The sequence below is a fragment of the Phacochoerus africanus genome, chromosome 2 (assembly GCF_016906955.1).
Source record: "Phacochoerus africanus isolate WHEZ1 chromosome 2, ROS_Pafr_v1, whole genome shotgun sequence".
In the NCBI taxonomy this organism is placed as follows: domain Eukaryota; kingdom Metazoa; phylum Chordata; class Mammalia; order Artiodactyla; family Suidae; genus Phacochoerus; species Phacochoerus africanus.
In genome coordinates this window covers 186,864,437-186,884,295 of record NC_062545.1, presented here as the reverse complement: position 1 = coordinate 186,884,295, position 19,859 = coordinate 186,864,437, and the positions used below count along the sequence as shown (strand labels likewise).

General features: G+C 38.9%; 1 protein-coding gene across 8 annotated transcripts in view; it reads right to left on the bottom strand.

The window, feature by feature from the left end:
• FBXO34 (F-box protein 34) overlaps positions 1-19,859 on the bottom strand; it is an 88,987-nt gene that overhangs the window by 52,151 nt on the left and 16,977 nt on the right. For 2 of the 8 annotated variants that reach the window (XM_047767406.1, XM_047767403.1), the window contains exon 2: positions 16,558-16,622. The exons of 5 other annotated variants lie outside the window; for them this stretch is intronic. The gene's annotated coding sequence lies outside the window, so the exon portion shown is untranslated. Of the gene's footprint in view, positions 1-16,557; positions 16,623-17,467; positions 17,484-19,859 lie in introns of those variants that run through there. One more of the 8 variants, XM_047767408.1, reaches the window with a different exon arrangement.

The following is a 19,859-nucleotide window of genomic DNA, read 5'->3' as shown; positions in this document are numbered from 1 at the left end:
GAATATAAGCCATTTATGATAATTTCTGCCAAGAATCACAAAAACAAAGTAGATAAGACCCATATTTTTAATAAATCTTTTAAAAATATATTTTTTGAAAACCAGCCCTGCATGATCCCCAAAACTAGAAAAATGATTATTAAAAAAAAATAGGCTGGCCACCTAAATTATTTGCTATTTACAGCAACTTTAAGCAAAATCATTTATCATTAAGACTGTGGCCAGGGAGTTCCCGTCGTGGCGCAGTGGTTAACGAATCCAACTAGGAACCATGAGGTTGCGGGTTCGGTCCCTGACCTTGCTCAGTGGGTTAACGATCCAGCGTTGCCGTGAGCTGTGGTGTAGGTTGCAGACGTGGCTCGGATCCAGCTTTGCTGTGGCTCTGGCGTAGGCCGGTGGCTACAGCTCCGATTCGACCCCAAGCCTGAGAACCTCCATATGCTGCAGGAACGGCCCAAGAAATAGCAAAAAGACAAAAAAAAAAAAAAAAAAGACTGTGGCCATACTTTTAAACTTATCCGACAAATTCAGTGAGAACAACGCAAGTTTAGCACTTACCCAAGGCACTGCAAAAAGCACAACAGAGGTACATGTCAAGTCTCCAAATGGCATTCCAAAAACACTGCCCGAACAAGTACAATGCTGCAAATCTTTTCTAAATTAATTATATATAATAAATTATTTCTAAAACAAAATAAGATAAAAACGAGAAAATTCAATCTGTTTTACGTAATTGGAACCTACTTAAATGTCAAAAAAAAAAAAAAAAAAAAAACAGCTTAACTGAAGAGAACATAGAATACTAATAAAGCATTCATTTCACTCAACCCCCCACCTCGCCCCCACTACTTTCAAGTATAGGAACTCTGCTAATCGTTTGATGCTGTGGAAGCTTCAGTTTGGGGTTTTTTGGTTTTTTTGTTTTTTTGGGTTTTTTTGTCTTTTTACCTTTTCTAGGGCCACTCCTGCGGCATATGGAGTTCCCAGGCTAGGGGTCTAATCGGAGCTGTGGCTGCCGGCCTATACCAGAGCCACCGCAACGTGGGGTCCGAGCCAGTCTGTGACCTACACCACAGCTTACGGCAACACCGGATCATTAACCCACTGAGCAAGGCCAGGGATCAAACCCGCAATGGTTCCTAGTCGGATTCGTTAACCACTGTGCCACAACGGGAACTCCAGTTTGGGGTATTTTGTTTTGTGCTTCTGTTTCATAATTAGCTGACTGCTATGGATCAAAGAAAACACATACAAAAACGAATTTTTTCAAGTTCACAATAAAATATAGTGGTGGATGGGTATGGGGAGATTAAAATACTGAAGAATTCATTGAAAGATTCTACTCCCCCCAAAAATGACTTAAAATTATGTCTATTTAGTACCCGAAATTCTATCTTCTAAACGATAATTTCATGAATGAGAATGACAGTGGCAGTATTAAGGAAACTCAGGGCTGGTGTTTTAAGAATTAGAGATGATCTGCTATTCCCAAAATAAAAAGTACAGCACTCAATACTGGAAGGCTTTTCTAAATTTTTATAGTAAAAGATAAAATCACAAGCATAAACATAAACCTAGAGTCAATTTCACTAGAATTGAGATATATACTAACTCATATTAAACAAGTTCGTCACTTTAGCATCAGACATGTCACTATAACTAAGCAATAAATCCAAATACCATGTCTATCCTTGGAAGGTATTGAATTGTTTGCTGGAGTTTTTTGGGGGGGCCACACCTATCGCATATGGAAGTTCCCAGGCTACGGGTTGAACTGGAGCTGCAGCTGCCAGCTTATGCCACAACTGAAGCAATACAGATCCAAGCCGCATCTGCAACCTACACCACAGATTGTGGCATGCCAGACCCTTAACCCACTGAGGGAGGCCAGGGATCAAATCTGCATTCTCGTGGATACTAGTTGGGTTCTTAACCTGCTGAGACACAATGGTAACTCCCTTATTTATTTTCTGATGTAAAATCCTAAATCTGTTTAGTGTATAACATATAAACACATACACATTTTTTATAAACACTCACTACTGAGGGCCTCTTAAACCTACATTTAAAAAAAAATTAGATGAGATGATTTTTTTTTCATCCATGACTTAACTTAATCCTAAAAACATTCCTCCAGGATTCTGTCCAAAGTCTGGCAACATACCCACAACTGGTTAATGCACTAGTTCATGATACTTTTCCTACTAAAATAACTTTAAAACATCAAGCTACTAAAAAACAAAGTCTAAAATCTGACTCCTAGTTTAAGGTAAAAAAAAATCACTCATTATCACGTGTCAACTCTCCTTCCTTAAAAGATTTAGTATACAGTTTTATAATGACAAAGTATACATCATTTTTTTTTGGTCTTTTTTTGTCTTTTTAGGGCCACACCTGTGGCATATGGAGGTTCCCAGGCTAGAGGTCTAATCGGAGCTGTAGCTGCCGGCCTACACCACAGCCACGCAAGATCTGAGCCGAGTCTGCTATCTACACCACAGCTCATGGCAACGCCGGATCCTTAACCCCCCTCACGGTTCCTAGTCAGATTCATTTCCACGGCACTACGACAAGAACCCCAAGTATACAGCAGTCTTGACAAACGTCACAACAAGTGAATTTAATATAATTAATATTAAAGCCGTCATTTCAGATGTCACCCTAACTCCATATCTAATATTACAGGAGGGAGTTAACAATCTATGGTAGCAAAACCCCACAAAGTCCTCTTTACTGGTAAAATAATCAGTAAAGACAGCCTGTCTTTTAATACCTACCAGGAGTGGTTATCAGACTCCAGGAGAGTGGCATAACATTTTTGTTTATCACAAGGAAACAAAGAAGTTTAGAAACATGGGACTTGCTCATTGGTTTATTCTATAAGAATCACTGACAGAGACTAGAGTAATAAACCAAACTTCCCAAGTCGAAAAGCAAATACAATTTGCCCAATTTTGTGCAGTTACAAAGCACAATTCTGTGCAAGCTAAAGAGAGACAAGCCGTGAGAACTAAGAGATGCAAATATAATAAACACACTCATTTAAAGTCTTCTAAACCAAATCTGCAGTATTAATACAATTCCTGGCAACAACAAAATATAGTATTTCAGTCCTAGCTTCTTTTAAAAAACTAGCAAAGTGTTTCAAGTTAGGTGTTTTAATATATTTTGATAATAGGTCCTTAAAGTCTGTCTTTCCAAAATTAGTACTAATCATTATTGAGTAGCTAGTATTTTCCAAGCCTTAAACAAGGCCCAAAGAACAAATAAATTAGATAAACACCATCTGAGCCCTCTTAATGGTGCTGACGTTTTAACAGGGAAGACAGAAAAAGTTATATAACATAAGAGCTAAAACTATAAAACTTTTAGAAGAAACATAGGTATAAATCTTCATGACCTTGGATTAGGCCAATAGCTTCTTAAATATGACACCAAAAGTACAAGCAACAGAAGAAAACAGAGTTTCCATCAAAATTTAAAACTTTTAATTGTCAAGAAAATGAAAAACACAACCTCTTAGAATGGAAACATACCTGCAAAGAATATATCTAATAAAGGATCTGTATCTAGAATACATAATGAATTACTATAACTCAGTAATTATAAAGAAATAACAATTAAAAATGGGAAAGGGATATGTATAAACAATTTTCCAAAGAAGATACACTATATAAAAAGATGCCCAGCATCATTAGCTATCAGGGAAATGCAAATTGAAACCACAATGACATACCACTTCACACCTACTTAGGATGGTTAGAATCAAAAAGGATAATAAATGTTGGCAAGGATATTGTTAAGTTGGAAATGTCATACACTGGTGTTGGAAATGTAAAATATGCAGCAGCTATGGAGAACAGTTTGCTAGTTCTTCAAAAGATTAAACATAGTGTTACTACGTGATCAAGCAATTCCACTCCTAGGTATATACTCCAGAGAAATGAAAACCTAGGTCCACACAAAAACTTGCACATGGTTGTTCATAACAGCATTATTCATAAAAGCCAAAAAGTAGAAACAACCTAAATGTCCACAAATTTGATGAATAAATACCATATGTCCAAATACTGAAATACTATTCAGCCATAAAAAGGAATGAAGCACTGATAGGTGCTACATGGATGAAATTTGAAAACATGTTAAGGGAAAGAAGCCAGACACAAAAGCCACATAATGCATGATTCCATTCATACAAAATGTCCAGAATAAGCAAATCTAGAGAGACAGTAAGTAGATTTGGTGGTTGCCAGTAGCTAGAGGGACTGCTTTTAAGTATAGGGATTCTTCTTGGTATCTTAATAGCAGGTAGTACTCTTACGGCTTGAATCAAATACTTAAAAATTTATTTTGGTGGAGTTCCCGTTGTGGCGCAGTGGTTAACAAATCTGACTAGGAACCATGAGGTTTCCAGTTCAATCCCTGGCCTTGTTCAGTGGGTTAATGATCCAGCGTTGCCATGAGCTGTGGTATAGGTCGAAAACACGGTTCAGATCTGGTGTTGCTGTGGCTCTGGCATAGGCCAGTGGCTACAGCTCTGATTAGACCCCTAGCCTGGGAACCTCCATATGCCGTGGGAGTGGCCCTAGAAAAGGCAAAAAGACAAAAAAAAATTGATTTTGGTGATGATTACACAACTGGGTTATGTGTGGTATATGAATTATGTTTCAATAAAGCTATTACTTTTTTTTTTAAGTTAACAAAGCACCATGAAGTAGTACAAGGTATTAAAGAAACATATAAAAGGAACTGATGGATATGAGACAACACAAACCAGTGAGTGAAGTCTACTGTTCACAAAGCCATACAAACATGCTGGTGAGCCATTAACAGAAAAAAAGGGACACCAATATAGTCAAACAAACTAATAGGAGAAGCCCATTATATACAATACAATGTTACTTTAAAGTGTTTGCAAATGAGACATTCAACTCTGTAGTGATATCAAAGCACCCTGGCACCTCTCCTCTGGTAGTGCTATTTTGTTTTTGCGTATTTTCAAAAGAGAATGACGAAGTTTTAACACGGCTGCTATCTTCCAAAAGATAGTGAATGCTTTGTTTGTGCCCCTTGCCCAATGATGTTAACAGATCTGTCCGTCTACTTTTCCTTGAAAAGGTGTGCAGGGATGGGCAAATGGTGAGTCAGTTAAGTTCATTTAAGGCTTTGGAATTCTGCTACTTTCACCCAAGATGGTCAGTTTCTCACAACTTTAGCAGTAGTAACAGGATAACTCACAAATGGCCTGGAATATGACAGAAAACTAAAGAATAAAAACTACCAAAAATCTTGACTGGAATAAACGCTAAGGGTTGTTTTTATCTGATTGTTGTTTGCATTAGCTGAACAAATTTGTAGTACATTTGTATTACAAATGAATGAGAATTGAACTATATATTTTTAAAATAAAATGTGTATGCAGATAGAGCACATAAATAGTAAAAAACCATCCTTTTCCAAAAAATTAACTGCCTAATAAATGGTGAGGGACTTAAAGTTGTTAGGTGGACTGGAATCAGTGGAAATAAGTTTTTATTTACATTTATGGTACAATTATAAGGTTATATGGATGGTGGGAAAAAGAAGAGGTTTGAATCCCCCCCTTTATTAAAAACTCAGCCTGTCTGTATGAAGTAACTATATTTCCAAATAGGAAGGAAACACAGAAATTGATTGCAATTACGAAAACCTAACGTGGGTGAGAAATGAGGAAAGAAAAAACTTAAAGGCTTTATTCCAGTTTTATTTTTCTAGTTTGGGGAAAATCTTTAATTTTTAAATTTTACAAATGAACAAAATGTGTATATAATCTAAAGGTTAACTATTTCTTTTTTTCCTTTGTTTAAATTATAACTGATTTACAATGTTGTGAAACTTACCTATTTCCAATATGATGTGTACATTTCTTCCCCCCCTCTGAGTTTTCGCGGTTTTTTTTTTTTTTTTTTTTTTTTGCTTTTTAGGGCTGAACCTGTGGCATATGGAAGTTCCCAGGCTAGGGGTTGAATTGGAGCTACAGCTGCTGGCCTACACCACAGTCACATCAACTCAGGATCCAAGCCTCGTCTGCAGCCTACACCACAGCTCACAGCAGCACCAGATCCTAACCCACTGAGCAAGGCCAGGGGTGGAACCTGCAGTCTCATGCATACCAGTCGGATCTGTAACCTACTAAGCCACAATGGGAACTCCCTTCCCCTCTGAAATTTTAATGGCAGCCTCATTCTTATGAACTATTGGGGAGTTCCCTTGTGACACAGTAGGTTAAAGGTCCAGCATTGTCACTACAGTGGCTTGGGTTGCTACCGTGTCATGGGTTCAATCCCTAGCCTGAGCACTTTCACATGCCTCAGGCATAGCCAAAAAAACAATAAACAAACAAAAAAACAAAAACTGTTGAGTTCAATCATTGGGGAAAAATTAGTCCTTTTTATTATTTTTTAATTTATTTTTTGCAAAGTCAGCTTTAAAATCAATATGATTATCTGACACAGCCTTTAATTTAGTTTCAGTGTTTTTTTTTAATTGAGGTATACTTGATATGCAATATTATGTTTCAGGTGTACCAATATATTTTTATAACCCATCCTCTAAGAGATCACACAGTCTGAACCTCTCCAATGGTAGAGAAGTCATTCCACAAAAAACATGGACAAACTTTGCCATGTTCAATGTTTCCATGTTCAATGTCAGAGAGCTTTGCCAAAGGACAAACAGCATGCTTTTCAAACTTTAAAAACTAAATGCAAAATGAAGGTTATTTAACACCATCATAGTATTATTAGACCCTGATACATTTAAGGTCCCAAGTTCATATGAAATACATCAAGTATTTTTCAGCATATCACCAATGCCAGGTTGAACACATATACCAGATAACATAACCAAGTACCTTTTCTCAAGAGTTCATCTGGATTCCCAGTAGGGAAAGGAACTATGAGAATAAGAACAGCACCCCTGCAAAAACTTGCTAATTCAACTCACTTATAAATTTATTTACTCTTACAAATGGATCTCCAAATTGCTAAAACTTTAAGAACTGAGAATTCTTCATTTTGTTGTTCTCTTCTATCTATCCTTTCTTTCTTTTTTTTTTTTGTCTTTTTGTCTTTTCTGGGGCCGCACCTGCAGCATATGGAGGTTCCCAGGCTAGGGATCTCATCGGAGCAGTAGCTGCTGGCCTACGCCACAGCCACAGCAATGATAGATCCAAGCCGTATCTGCAACCTACACACAGCTCACAGCAACACCAGATCCTTAACCCACTGAGCAAGGCCAGGGATCAAACCCGAAACCCCATGGTTCCTAGTCAGATTCGTTAACCACTGAGCCACGACGGGAACTCCCCCCTCTGTCTATTCTATTGTATCAGAACAACCCGGGCAACTGAGAGAACCTCTGACTCTAGACAATAAATGCACAATATCCTTCATTATTTCTTGGACCCCACACTCTGCTCCTATATGCTCAACAGACCCCTCACTATAGTTCAAAAAGAAACTACCTTTTACCTACTTAGACACAGAACGAGGGCCTTCTAGCAGCCCAGTAAGACCACTCCTCTACATTAGCCCTACAAGATCCACACGAATGACAGTCTTCAATGGGAAATGAAAGTGTGTCTCTCTTTACTCTCCCTGTACCTGGGCTCTCTCTTCTCTAAGGACACATTTCTCCTCAGGCAGTAACTCGGTCCTAGCAAACATGACTTCCTGCCCTTCACACTTAACACTTGTCTGAACCTATTGGATTCATAACACCCTTAGCCCTGGGAGTGGAAAGAAGAGAGAGAAGGAAATTAAGGGGCTAAGGGAAAAACAAAATGTAACATGTTCCATGGCTTCAAAAGTCCAGAAACATGGAGTTCCCGTTGTGGCACAGCAGAAACGAATCCAACTAAGAACCATGAGGTTGCAGGTTGGATACCAGCCTCTCTCAGTGGGTTAAGGATCCGGTGTTGCCGTGGGCTGTGTTGTAGGCCAGCAGCTACAGCTCCAATTCAACCCCTAGCCTGGGAACCTCCATATGCCGTGGGTGCGGCCCTCAAAGACAAAAGACAAAACAAACAAACAAAAAGTCCCAGAAACTTTACAACTACAGAAACAGATATGGGGATCCAAGTTCTTCCCTCTCCCACAGCTCCTCACAGGCCAACACTCAGACACTCCAATTCCAATTTAGCTCCCTGCTGAGGGGGGAGGTTGTCCTAGCTATCAAATTCTAATTTGTGAAATTTGGTAAAAGTAAACTATGATATCATGGCCTTGGTTTAGATACAGCAATTTAATTAAAAAACACCCCTTCAATTTTTTAAGCAGAAGATCACCTAACTTCTATGTAAAGCCTGGATTCTACTCTAGGAATAGCTATTTCTTTTCTTTTTTTTTGTCTTTTTTTTTTTTTTGGTCTTTTTGCTATTTCTTTGGGCTGCTCCCGCGGTATATGGAGGTTCCCAGGTTAGGGGTCAAATTGGAGCTATAGCCTATGCCAGAGCCACAGCAACACGGGATCCGAGCCGTGTCTGCAACCTACACCACAGCACTCAGCAATGCCAGATTGTTAACCCACTGAGCAAGGGCAGGGACCGAACCCGCAACCTCATGGTTCCTAGTCGGATTTGTTAACCACCACACCACGACGGGAACTCCCAAGGAAGAGCTATTTCTTAGTGCTATGGCCTTGGCTAGTCGCCACTTCTGACATTTCAGAGTTGTGGTGAGGATTAGATCACTTAGCACAATACCCAGTTAATGCCATAATTACGTAGAGCAAATCAAAATTAGTGCTCACTCTAGTATAACCATTTTTCAACAGTTGGGGCAATTCCTGTTAATGGTAATAACATAAATTTTACTGAAAAAAATGAAGAGCCTATGCTTTAAAAGGTGGGAGGTGTCTTAACTCTAGAAATTAATATGAATTAAAATATTTTATTGGAGTTTCTGTCGTGGCTCAGTGGTTAACAAACTTGACTAGCATCCATGAGAACGCAGGTTCAATCCCTGGCCTCACTCAGTGGGTTAAGGATCTGGTGTTGCTGTGAGCCGTGTTGTAGGTCGCAGACGTGGCTGGGCTCCTATGCTGCTGTGGCTGTGGTGCAGGCCAGCAGCTACAGCTCCAACTCAACCCCTAGCTTAGGAACCTCCATACGCCGCAGGCTATTTTAACTAGGTTGTTCTATTGTATAAAAATAATGTAGGCCATGTGGGTACATTCTACTTTAGTCGATGAATGCACAATGTCCTTGACAATTTTTTATACTCTATTCTGCTCCAATATACGCAAAAATATTTGTCTTCTGAGTTTGTTCCAGAACAGGAACATGAAAGTACCTGCTTAAATTAAGGAACCTAAAGAGCAAACACTGGCAGCAAGATTTACTTGCCTCAGAATCTTTTCACAAGCTAACAACTCTTAGCCTCTTTACTACTTTATTATTCACCAGAAAAAGGAAACAGATGTAGTTCAAATCACAGGTAAGTCCCTTATACTTGGACATATTTGCCCAAAGATTATTAGATTGGATTTAGAAAGAAACTTGCCAAACAAAGAAAAACAATCTCTTATCCTTTAATCAATTCTTCTCTACATGGAGGAAACACCACACAATTTATTTCCCATAGCTAATAAGTAACCACTTATCACTATTTTCTAATTATAAAGCCTATTCTAGCCACAGAGTATGCAGATCCACTGCTAGCTATAAGAAAAAGAACTACCAGAGGGAATTTCCTTGAGAACACTCTATTGTTATGCTTTCCCCCAAACAAAATACTACAGATCACCTGATGTGAGCAAAGGCATTTACATTTCTATCCTATTAACAAGCCTAACATCATACAAACTTCTTACAAGATCAAGCAGAAGCAAACTAACAGATGGTGATTTTCCCAGGTCCAAATGTCTGATTCTAGCTGATAAGCAGTAATAAAATCCAAACATCATCTCCATTTGATGTCCTACTATTCAAACCCAAGGATTAGTTGGAATATTCTTACCAGCGAATGGTTTTGAGGTCTCATAAAAGAAACTATCATTTAAAAAGTCAGAAATTGCTCTCCTACTTTTCTTCTCATTAGACTTTCTGCATAAAACTTTGCAACCAGCTTGCCCTCCTACTGCTGGAACTACATCTACATCTTTTGGCCTTTCTGCTTGCTTTATCCCTGGTTCCCCATGGTCCCCCTGCTGTTCTGTCTTCCTAGTAATCCAATCACTGTTCTTTGTACCCATAGAACTGATCTAATACCTATCTTCTGAACTATACTGTCTGCCAGACAGCAAAGGGGGGTGAGGGTGGGGGGGTGGAGACCACAAGAAATATTAGTGGGTACAAGAGGTATTACTCACATTTTATAACTAGCAATGTTCCACAACCTGTCCAAACCAAGTGGTTCAGGCTGTATACCCTGGCTCACTCTGACCTATTCGTGACCTAACCTAACCCATTAAACTGGGTATGGTTTCCCTGGCCACCTGTCTTGTACCTAAAACTTTCTACTAAAGACAGAGTCCCACAGTTAATTATGGCTACACTTATAGAAAAGGAAACTAACATTCAAGTACCTTCACACCTGGTACTGTACTAGGTGCTTTCTTACTCAAGACCCACCAAAGGCCATTGATATAAATAATGCCCACATTTTAAAGATGAAGAACCCATAGAACGCCTCTACCTTCATATTTAAGAAAATAAAGCTAACTGTAACAGGTATCAAATAACATTAAAAAAGATTCTTGGGAGTTCCCGTTGGGCTCAGTGGTTAACAAACCTGACTAGCACCCATGAGGATGTGGGTTCCATCCCTGGCCTACTCAGTGGGTTAAGGATCCAGCGTTGCTATGAGATGTGGTGTAGGTAGCAGACACAGTTCAGATTCCAAGTTGCTACAGCTCTGGAGTAGGCTGGCAGCTACAGCTCTAACTGGACCCTTAACCTGAAACCTCCATATGCCGAAGGTGCAGCCCTAAAAAGACCAAAAAAAAAAAAAAAAAGATTCTTTCTAATGTTTCTCTTAACCAGTCTATTTTTCATGTTGTTCACTGTGTGAAGAGTAGTCCACTGCAGTGCCAAGGAATCTGGCTTATAACGTATAACTATCATCTCGCCTTACAAATTCTGCTTTGCCAAAAAACAATGCCCCATCTTATAGGTTTACAGTATTCAAATCAAATTCTAATGGCCATACTACCCAAAGCAATCTACAGATTTAATGTGATCCCTATCAAATTACCCATGACAATTTTTACAGAACAAGAATAAATAATCCTAAACTTCATAAGGAAAGTTTCCAGAATTGCCAAAGCAATCCTAAGGAAAAAGAACAAAAGCTAGATGCATAACACTTCCAACTCACACGACACTACACAGCTACAGTTATCAAAAAACAGCATGGTACTGCCACCAAAAAAAAAAAAGACACATGGATCAATGAACAAAACAGAGAGCCCAGAAATAAAATCCACACAACCCACTGACAGTTAATCTTTGACAAAGGAGGCAAGAATACACAATGGGGAAAAGACAGTCTCTGCAGGAGGTAGTGTTGGGGAAATTGGATAACCACAAGTAAATCAATGAAGTGAGAACACTGCTTCATAACATGCACAAAAATAAACTCAAAATGGCTTAAAGACTTAAATATAAGATAGTACAACATACAACTCCGAAAAGACAATGTGGGCATATGGAGGTCCTGTTGTGGATCAGTGGGGTAAGAACCAACATAGGGAGTCCCCATCATGGTGCAGCAGAAACAAATCCGACTAGTATCCATGAGGATGTGAGTTCGATCCCTGGCCTTGCTCAGTGGGTTAAGGATCCAGTGTTGTTGCAAGCTACAGCATAGGTCACAGATGTAGTTCAGATCCAGCATGGCTGTGGCATAGGCCAGTAGATGCCGCTCCAGTGTGACCCCTAGCCCAGGAACTTGCATATGCTTTAGGTGTGGCTGTAAAATGAAAAGACAAAAAAAAAAATCTCTGACATAAATCATACCAGTGTTTTCTTAGGTCTCCCAAGGCAATCTAAAAAAAAGCAAAAATAAACAAATAGGACCTAATAAACTTACAAGTTTTTACACATCAAAGGAAACCATAAACAGATTCAGAGACAAGATGGCAAGGAAGGACTCAGGCTCAACTTCTTTCATGAAAACACCAAAGTGCTAAATGACCATTAACACAAAAAAAGGAAACCATAAATAAAAATGAAAACTCAGGCTTTCCCATCGTGGCTCGTAGTTCCCATCGCGGCTCAGTAGTTAACGAATCCGACTAGGAACCATGAGGTTTCGGGCTCAATCCCTGGCCTCCATCAGTGGGTTAAGGATCCAGTGTTGCCGTGAGCTGTGGTGTAGGTTGCAGACGAGGCTTGGATCCAGCTTTGCTGTGACTCTGGCATAGGCCAGTGGCTACAGCTCTGATTAGACCTCTAGCCTGGGAACCTCCATATGCCACAGGTGCAGCCCTAGAAAAGACATACACACACACACACACACACACACACACACACACACACACACAAAGAAAAGAAAAGAAAAAAAAAGAAAAGGAAAGTCAACCTATGGACTGGAAGAGAATATTTGCAAACAATGTGACCTACAAGGGCTTAATTTCCAAAATATACAAATAGCCCATACAACTCAATATCAAAAAACCAAACAACCCCATAAAACAAATGCCCAGAAGACCTAAATAGATATTTCTCCAAAGAAGACATACAGATGTCCAACAGGCACATAAACAAATGCTCAACATCACTAATTATCAGAGAAATGCAAATCAAAACTATAATGAGATAACCACCTCACACCAGTTAGAATATCATTTAAATAAGTCCACAAAAAATAAATGCTGAAGAAGGTATAGAGAAAAGGGAACACTCCTTGGTGTGCACATAAATTGGTACAACCACTATGGAGAACAGTATGCTGGTTCCTTAAAAAACTAAGAAAAGAATTACTAAATGATCCAACATCCCACTCCTGGGCATATATCCAGAGAAAATTCTCCTTCAAAAAGATGAATGCACCCCAGTGTTCACAGAGGCACTATTTACAACAGCCAAGACATGAAAGCAAACTAAGTGTCCATCGACAGATGAATGGATAAAGAAGGGGGGGGGTTGTATATATTTTATATTTATATATATATGTGGGTTTTTTTTTGCTTTTTAGGGCCACACCCATGGCATATGGAAATTCCCAGGCTAGGGGTGGAGTCAGAGCTACAGCTGCCAGCCTACACCATAGCCACAGCAATGTGGGATCCTTAATCCACTGAGCAAGGCCAAGGATCAAATCCACATCCTCATGGATCCTAGCCGGGTTCATTAACCACTGAACCACAAAGGAAACTTCTATATTATATACATATTATTATATAATATACATTATGTATGTTTTATGTTTTATATTATAAATTATATATTTTACATATATATATAATGAAATACTACTCAGCCATAAAAAAGAATGAAATAATAATGTCATCTGTACCAACATATGGACCTAGACATTATACTAAGTGAAGTAAGTCAAAGACAAATACCATATATCACTTATGTTTAATCTAAAATACAGTACAAGTGAATTTATTTATTACAAAATAGAAAGACTCACAAACATAGAAAACAAACAGTATGGTTACCAAAGGGGGAAGAGGTGAAGAGGGAAAAGTTAGGAGTTTGGGATTAGCAAATACAAACTACTATATATAAAACAAATAAACAAGGTCCTACTGTAAAGCGCAGGGAACTATAGTCAATACCTCGTAATAACCTATAATTGAAAAGAATATGAAAAAAGACATATATATTCATGCATAACCGAACCATTTTGCTGTACACCAGAAACTAACACAACACTTAAATCAACTATATTTCAATAAAAAAAATTTTAAATAAAATTCTAAAATGTACAAATTAAGAATCCTGGATTCTTCTGGAATTACTAAAATATTTAGTATGCTTAATGGTGATATAACAGGTTAATAAAAACAGATCATGCACTCTAGACACAGTCATTGCCTCTGGGAAAGACGGCTAAGGTACAGTGCGAGAAAATGACTGAATTTTCAATATACATATTTTTGTACCATTTAAACCTTCACCACATGCATGTATTATATATTCTAAAAGTATGCCTCACCGATTTATAGGAGATATACAGGACATAAGAATATGTTAAACTAAGCCACAGGGATATATTCATTAAAATCTAGACTCTTAGAAAACTCTAAAGGACATAAAACCCGATTCCTTTAATAAACAGATTGCAAAAGAGAGAGAAAAAGAGAGGTAGTGAAAGGAACCTCTAGATTAAAAGGAACTTAAGGGTCACTACCAATCAACTGCAAATCAGAGATTTTATATGTATACTGATTCACACTATGACATTTAAGACCACTGGAAATTTGAACACTGGATATTTGATGGTCTCAAGGAATTTAAGGAGTTGCCATCAAGGAACTTCCTCTATGATGTGGGAGAAGGAAAAAAACAAGATAAATAATCCAAACTAAAAGCCCTTAGTTTGTTTCAGATAAGGGTCAAGTCTGGAGGCAGGAGGGCAACCACTACACAGGAGTTTTACTCATTTAACTCGCTTGATTTTACAAACAACAGAGTACGGTAAGGAAAGTCTCAGTATTCCACCACAAAGGCAACACTCAAAGCAAAAAGAAAATTTCAAGAATTATTTTCTCCTGAGAGCTCCCACTGTGGCTCAGCGGTAATGAACCAGACTAGGATCCATGAGGACAAAGGTTCAATCACTGGCCTTGCTCAGCAGGTTAAGGATCCAGCGTTGCTGTGAGCTGTGGTGTAGGCCGGCATCTACAGTTCCAATTCGGCCCCTAACCTGGGAATATCCATATGCTGCGGGTGCAGCCCTAAAAAGAAAAAAAAGAATTATTTTGTCCTGCCAGGCCTGGCCTGGATATCCATTTATAAAGAAACTTTCACCATTTCTCAAGTTCAAGAAGTAGAATTGTCAGTGAGTGTTTTGTATAGAAACAAAGCTTCCCCAGCACCTATGAATCTCATTGTACATAAGAGTTCCTCGGTGTGAAAATATTATTTCTTCATTCCTAGTTTACTGGCTGTGCTCCAAAACTACTTTTATCAAGTTATCTTTAGTGAGATCCTTGGGAGCGGGGGACCTTTGAAAGACTTCTATGAAAACATTTGCACATACACATTTTAGCACTTCAATACCAGGTATTCTTTGACGTTCTAAAGAGAAAATCTCAAACTAAAATTACCAAATCTTGGAGTTCCCACTGTGGTGCAACCAGATCTAGGGCAACCATGTCTAGGGCAACTGGGTTTGATCCCCAGCCTAGCACAGGGCGTTAAAGGATATCCAACATTGCTGCAGCTGCAGCATAGGTCACAACTGCAGCTCAAATCTGATCCCTGGCCCAGGAACTCCATGTGCTGAGGAGCAGCCAAAAATAAAGAAATAAATAAAATTACTGAATCCTGCCATAATTTCTGCTGTGGGCAATCACCACCACACCTAAATCACTTAATTGTTACTACTGGTAGGGAGAAAGGGAAAATTAATACTTTCTGAGATTTTACTAAATGCCAACTATTTAATATGCATTTTTAACTAAATCTTAACAATCCTAATGGGTAGGTACTATTATTGTCCAAAAATTGCAGATAAGAAAGATGGGGCAGTGAAAGTTAACTTTTTAAGCAACCTAAGCAGAACCAGACTTGAACCCAACCATCCAGCTCCAATATTGGCCTCTCTCTGCTATATTATATATTAATCTGTACCCTAAAATTTTCACTCTGAAACACAGGAAAGATGATTAGTTGAACATTTCTAGACCCTAGATCATTGACCCTCTTCACATTCTTTTTAAATTTTATTTTATTATTATTTTTTTCTTTTTTGGCTGCCCTGCAGCACATGGAGTTCCCGGGCCAGGGATCAGATCCCAGCTGCAGTCTCGACCTAAGCTGCAGCTGCAACAAAGCCAGATCCTTAACACACTGTGCTGGGCCAGAAATCAAATCCAGGAGTCCCAGCACTCAAGACAACACGAAATCCACTGTGCCACAGTAGGAACTCCTTCTTCACATTATTGGCTACCATTGAGATTTTACATTATTTAAAAAAAAAAAAATAGACAAAGGAAAATAACAAAACCAAAAAACTTAGCAGGTCCTTCTTGAACAAATCAAATGGTCTAGAGAGAATTAACAACACCCATTAGAGGCATTAGCACCACAGACTGAGGCTTACAGGGCCCTCTAACTGCTCATCCTAATGCAAAGCTCACCAGCCAACAGACCCTGTCTAGGTAGAAAGATCCCAAACAGTTTTACACTGTTTCATTATGACTGGTTAAATAAGAATCAAACATCTGTAACATTTAAGAGAAGAGGAAACAAAAAGTTAAAGAAATGTGACAATTATCACAACCTTGTAAATCAACTACACCTCAATAAAACTTTTAGAAATGATAAAACATTTAGCTAAATTAATAAATTATAAAAAATGTGAAAAGGAAGAAATAATTCATAAAATAGAATACGACCTGTTAAAAGCTCTCTGAAATGCTTAGAAAGTCAAGACGTGGCATCCATAAAGCAAGACAGGAAGCTGTGAAAAAGCAAAAAAGTATGAGAAAAGATTATTTTTTTCTTTCTTTCTTTTTCTTTTTTTTTTAGGACCGCACCCATAGCATATGGAAGCTCCCATGCTAGGGGTTGAATCAGAGCTACAGCTGCCAGTCTATGCCACAGCCACAGCAATGCCAGATCCTTAACCCACTGAGGGAGGCCAAGGATGGAATCCATATCGCTCATGGATACTAGTTGGGTTACTGCTGAGCCACAATAGGAACTCCCTGAGAAAAGATTCTTGATAATAAATAAATAAATAAAATAAAATAAATTTTAAAAAGACAGCAGTATAAGGTTTCATATTGCAGAGACAAAACCTAGAAAGTAGACAAAAACAGAAAACAGAGACAAGAAATTAACACCAGACACGGAGCATTAGTATAGGTGAGCATTTAACTAACAAAAATTCTAGAATGAAAAGGAAAAAAAAAAAGTGAGGAAGTTCTCAGAGAAATACGAATCTTCCACAACTAAAAGATTTAATAAACTAGGAGATTTAAAAAGTCTTCCAATTGGGAGTTCCTGTCGTGGCTCAGCAGAAACGAATCCGACTAGGAACCATGAGGTTTCGGGCTCAATCCCTGGCCTTGCTCAGTGGGTTAAGGATCCAGCGTTGCTGTGAGCTGTGGTGTAGGCTGCAGACACTGCTCGGATCTGGCATTGCTGTGGCTGTGGCGTAGGCCAGCAGATCTGCAGCTCTGACTGGACCCCTGGCCTGGGAACCTCCATATGCTGGGGGTGCAGCCCGAAAAACACAGAAGGACCAAAGAAAAAAAATTTGACATGGAATTACTCCAAATTTACCCCCCCATCACATCTTACCTTAGTATGTACCCAAGCAAAACAAGGCAATGAATCAAGGAGGAGGAACATGTGCGAAACAAGAATAATGAAGGAAAGTTACAGGATGTTTGCTGAGCAAACATTAAATCAAGCGCAGACTGGAACAGAAGGATACAGGCCATAAAGGAGAGAGGAAACTATGAAAAAGAGAAATTCTGGAAATTTTAAACTCTTTTATTTAATAAATTGAAAAAAATTAAGGTCAATTATAAAAACTAACAATACACCTCCAAAAAATTACACCCAATAACTGCTATGGAGAGGTTATGGCACCCTGTTTATTAGTATCTTTGTAGAACTCCCCAGCCTAACACATGTGCTTCAAAAGGGGCTGATCCCACACCCATCTCCATCTGGGCATACAACCAGGCTCTAACTAATCTATTCTCTCCACCTTGCCATAGCAACTGGATCAGAAATAAACACACAGTCGAAAATCAGTACTGGTGGAGGAAAGCGGTGAAGGAGGAAGATACTGAAAATAAAGCCAAAGGAGGAAGAAAGCAGACGGATACAGTCAGAAACCAGTTTTTCAAAGCAACATTTGAGCACCTGGATCCAATTCTACTCTGTCTTCCTGGACTTTCAGTTCTGAAACCCTATTTCCTTTCTCACTTAAAGTTCTGAATAAACTGGTTTTCTAACACTTATAAGGATTCCTAAGTAAAATACTCCCTTCGAAGGAAGAAGTCAAAAGACACCACCTATTGTTAGTGAAATAAACATAAAAATATAGTATTTACTAAGGTGACCAGAGAGCTAAAAATAATGATATGTATCATTTATATGACTAAATGATTATATTTAAGAAGGTGGAGGATGAGGTATTAGTGTTGGGAAATAACTCATGGGTCTCTATGTCTTGCAAGCAAGGCACTGTCTATTCTTTGTTCTGGCCTACATTTTTAAGGATGTTCATAGGCATACTACTACTACTATCTACCTCTGGAGCAAGGAGCAGGCGTGCTTACTAACCATTATAAAATATTTGGAATTGGAGTTCCCTCATGGCTCAATGGTTAAAGAACCTGACTAGGATCCATGAGGATGTGGGTTCAATCCTTGGCCTCTTCAGTGGGTTAAGTATCTGGCGTTGCCATGAGCTGTGGTGTAAGTCGCAGATGCGGCTTGGATCCCAAGTTGCTGTGGCTGTGGCTGTGGCTGGCAGCTGTAACTCTGATTTGACCCCTAGCCTGGGAACTTTCACATGTTGCAGGTATGGCTCCAAAAAAAAGGCTAAATAAATAAATATCTGGAATCCCTAAACTCAGAGTTTTATCCAGGAACAAAACCATTACGTGAACAGGTATTACCTGGCCCTCTCAGTGCTCTTGGGAACTGAGGCTCAGCACACTGGCAGAAATGAATGCTGATACCCTGGCTACTGCTACTGCTATGAGTAATAAACTGTACTTCATCTCTTGACTCTGCTTTCTACCAGAAATGGAGTCTGTATCTTCCACCACCACTCATGACACTGTGGCAAGCTAATTTGTTAGTTTCAGGTAGAATAAACTCACATTCTTTGTAATTCCTGACAGGTGGTAAATGAGAACTAAATCTTGACTATCCTTCCAGAAATTCAACAGATAATGCTTAAATTTGACAAATCAAGAAATAAAAATATAAGCACATTAATAAGAGAGATTGTCACTAGAAGAATCAAACAGAGAAACTGAAGTGGTTCCCTCGGGGAGAGAACTGGATGGGGAGACCTAGGACAAGGGGATTACTGCTTTCACCAAAAACACTGCTGAATCATTACATTTTCCCCCTCACCACAAACACGTATTTGAGAAAGAAGCCTTTGTTGGCTCCCTTTTATTTTTTTGGCTTTTTATCTTTTCTAAGGCCACTCCCACAGCATATGGAGGTTCCCAGGCTAGGGATCTAATCGGAGCTGCAGACTCCAGCCTATGCCAGAGCCACAGCAACTATGGATCTGAGCTGAATCTGCGACCTACACCACAGCTCACAGCAACGCCAGATTGTTAACCCACTGAGCAAGGCTAGGGATCGAACCCATAACCTCATGGTTCCTAGTCGGATTTGTTAATCGCTGAGCCACAACAGGAACTCCAGTTGGCTCCTTTAAAGGGGAAAGAAATATACAAAAAAAACCTTTTTTCACTACTTTCCTTCCACTGAAATTGGATGGGAGAATCAAGACAAATACCTAATTAAGTATCATGTTCTCATCACAATTCTAGAAACCCAAAAAGGAAACTCTCTTACCAATGATCATTTCAAGCCAATAAACAGTCCAATCTATCTCCAAAACAAATATGTCACTTCTTGCTTTGAAAAATTTCTTTCAATGAAAAGATTCTACTAGCTATGTACACAACAGTGTCCCACAACTTCTATGAAA